The sequence below is a fragment of the Alnus glutinosa genome, chromosome 14 (assembly GCF_958979055.1).
Source record: "Alnus glutinosa chromosome 14, dhAlnGlut1.1, whole genome shotgun sequence".
Lineage (NCBI taxonomy): Eukaryota > Viridiplantae > Streptophyta > Magnoliopsida > Fagales > Betulaceae > Alnus > Alnus glutinosa.
Window position 1 is genome coordinate 6,948,904 of NC_084899.1, and position 4,004 is coordinate 6,952,907.

Genomic DNA, 4,004 nt, shown 5'->3' on the forward strand with positions numbered 1-4,004 from the left:
ACAATGTTTCTACAAAAAAAAAAAAAAAAAGAGGGATGTTTGGTTGAATTCTGTATTTTGCAATAATGATGACCATTTTTAGATATTTATGTGGTAAAAATCAAATTTAGTTCTTAGGTTTTTATGGGATTCCAATAATTCCTGAATTTTAAAGTTTGATAATTAAATCTTTACGTTTTCATCTAATTTCAAATAGGTCCTTCATCAACTTAATTAATGTCTAATTAATTAATGGAATGTTATGTTAGACCAACAAATTAATATCATGTGACTCTCGTTTGATACATCAAGTAATCTGTAATACCCTTATCGAAACAAAGGTGCTAATGATGATCACAATTATCCACTTGGTGCTACTACTATACTATTTTCCGAAAGTTCGGTTAAATTTTTTACCTTCAGACATATTTTCAAACTTTCAAAATACAAAGTTACACAAGGATACTTTTGAGATAAACACCAATGCTTTCATTTTTCTTGAGAATTAGAGAGAGAGAGAGACTTTGCTTTGGCTATGAACATCAAAATGGTGCAGATAATAGCATTCCAAATCTCATGCATAAAACATAACACCATATATAGTAGTCATTGAAGACGAGCATATATATATATATATATATATATCAATATTAATAATAAGAAACATACTTAAATACAAAACATGCTTCACATTGATCATCATAACTATATACATGCATTTCCTTTTTCTTTTGTCATGCATTTATCTTCCTTAACCTTTCATTTATCCATTTTGAAGGAGAATTTTCAGATGATTGTTCATAGCCGTCATCATGTGAAAATCAATCACTCCTTATGACCGTTTATTAAACCGTCTTTATAGGCTACCATACTTTGATCGTTTATTAGAGCGTCATCAAAGTGATTTATGCTTTGACCGTTTATTAAATCGTCGTTAAAGTCTACCCTACTTGACTATTTATTAGACTGTCGTCACGGTCCCAACCAATTATTATGACCACATCATCTTTACTTACTTTCCCATTATATTTTGCTTAACCTTTTAAACTTAAACCCATTTCATAACTTGTTATCTCATATATGCGACATCATTTCTTTAAATTCCATTTTTTTCTTTTAAGTCAAACAATTTCACCATAATTTCTTCATATATGAAACTACGTAAAAGTAGGGCTCAACTCACCGAGAGAAACATGCATACCGGCCATTTAATCATCTTGCATATAAAATTAAAATGCCTTTGCCTTGCCGTTGCTTCAAAAGCATATACCGTTAAAAAATTTGCAAAAAGCATTGGTTCCATCTTTTGTTTTGTCCGGTGAATCTATGTTGATAGCTGTTTTTGTATTTCCTCGTCCTCGGACCTGATCCCAATCATCATACAATATTCCCATTCATCTCATTATATATATATATATATATATATAATGAGTAATAATTAAAAATATAGTTATTAAATCGGATAGATATATATCTCCTGTAAACACATGAAGTAGAGATATTTTTATCAGGATATTCCCATTAGTTTTTTTTTTTTAATTGATACAAGCTTCTTTTTAAATTAAGGGAAGTGTGTAAAATTAACCATTAAAGTTTTAGTGATTTGTAAATAGCTCCATAGAGTATAGAGATTGGCTTAGAACTCCTTGTAATAAACAAAAATGTAACAAATAACCCTTCACTCCCAACTTTGGTCTTAAATTTTGACGAAACCATCAATTCACCATGGCAGCACGGTAGCACCAATAATAATATGACAAGTGTCATCTATAATAAAAAAAAATATATATAAATATAATACTACAAAAAGATCTTTTTTATAAAAATAAAAAATAAAAAAATGGGGTGGTGGTCGACTTCCTCCAATTGGGTAAATATATAATAAATCCCATGCTCGACGCATGATTTGAAAATGGTCAATCACTTTTTAATTTTAAACATTTATTTCTTAATTTTTTCGCGTTTTTGAATTGGGTCCTTCCTTCCATTTTCCATCTAATTTTGTTACCTCCATTTGGTTGAGTCATTGTTTGGCTACGTCAGCATCGACAACTAAGCCTAAAAACGACGTCGTTTCAATATTTCCTTATTTTTTAAATAATTTTATTTAAAAATAAATAATAAAAAAAAAATTGAAAAAAAAAAAAAAGAAAAGAAGAAGAAGAAGAAGAAGAAAGGGGTGGCTCAGCAACCCCTTGGCCGGTTTGTGGTGGCCAAGCCACCCTGTGGCAAAAAAAAATGAGTTTTAGCCCTTGAGGGTAGTTAAAATTATAGGTTTTGGCCCTTGGGATTGGTTCGGCCACTCCCAAGGGCCAAATCCTCTAAAATACTGAATTTAAAACTTTGTTGTATAAAAAAATAGTTAGAAAATAGATGTCTTAACATGCAAAGAAAGGGACACAATAAAGAACTAAATCAGGGAGTTGAGATCACTATTAAAAATTACATCGATAGAGAAAATTGATGAAATGGGAATGCCGCTACTAAAGTTAAAAGAGGCGGCTCATCTGGTTAAATTATGTGCAGATCAATTAGCATTGCGGTGAACTTTGCAAATAAATTAGATAGGTGTATGGCTGAGGAGCTGGTGGGCTTTACCAATGAATGGTTCCAATTAAAAGCTAATAAGGAGGACATTAATCTAAAAATGCAAAAATAATTTTTATCTTTACATCATATCAGAAAATTTTTAAAATTAAAAACAAAAAATACCCCCAAAACACATTAACAATAAGAACCCAATATTTTACAATTTCATATATAGTTACCAATACTCATGATGTATGAAATATTTATAAAAGGAAAAAAAAAATAAAAAAAAAAGAAAAAAAAAAAAAGAAAAAGGAAAAAGGTCATTCGGTTTTAAACCATTTAAAAATCACTATTTAGATTTCTGAAAAAAAAAAAAAAAAAAAAAAAAAGAAAAAGAAGAAGAAGAAAATAGCTCTTTATGGTAAGTGGGCAAGTCATACCTATTACTTTCTGTGACATTATAATTACATCCTAAAAAAATTAAAATTACCTAAAAAACAAAAAAGCTTTTGTGTGGGGGTGGAGGCCCTTTTAAAAAAGGATTTTTTTATTTTTATTTTTTATTTTTGGGTATTTTTCTGGTTTTTCTTTGGTAAATTTAACATTTTTTAAAAATATAATTGTAATTTTATGAAAAGTGATGGTATGACGTGACTGTGGTGACTCGGTAACTGGCTGACATGGCAGAAGCTACATTAGCAATTAGACAACTTAGCTGACAAAAGTAGTGATTTTTAAAATAATAATCAAAACCTAGGGAGAAATTGTTTTTTTATTTTTTTATTTTAAGAAACATAGTAAGAGATTTTTAAACAGATTAAAACCCGGAGACAATATTTTTTTTAATTATTTTCACTTTATAAAATTTGATTTTGATATACGATGATAATGATAAATTAATTAGATTTTTATGCAAAAAAAAATTAGGTTGATAAAAATTATAAAATAATAAATTTAATCATTTAATTAATATTTTAACACTTTTTTTTTCAGATTTTTATTTATTTATTTATTTTAACAAGTGTTTTTAGATCTCTTCTCCGTCTTGATCACACCTGAAATTTTTACTATTTAATTAAGTGCTAGAATAGAAATAAGGGGCTTGGACATTGAAACGCCCAATATAAATTAATATTTATTCATAAAATTAAGTCGGTAATAATAAAAATCATTATTTAATTAGAGATATGATTCTCCACCACCTAAATATATAACTTTTCACCACCTTGTCTATGTGGCAAGGTGGTCCCCTACTAATTTTAGAGTTTTTTTACTTTTAAAAAATAAAATAAAGTGGGGAACCACTTTGACACATAGACAAGGTAGTGAAAAATTGTATATTTAGGTGGTGAAGAATCATTTCTCATTTAATTAAGCATAGCACATTAGTGCATTTCGGTTTGTAAAGAAGCAATGGAATCCAGGACTAGGAATTCTGTGCCGCAACTTACTTCACGAGAAGGAGAAGATCCCGAACAAATATATTGAGGTTC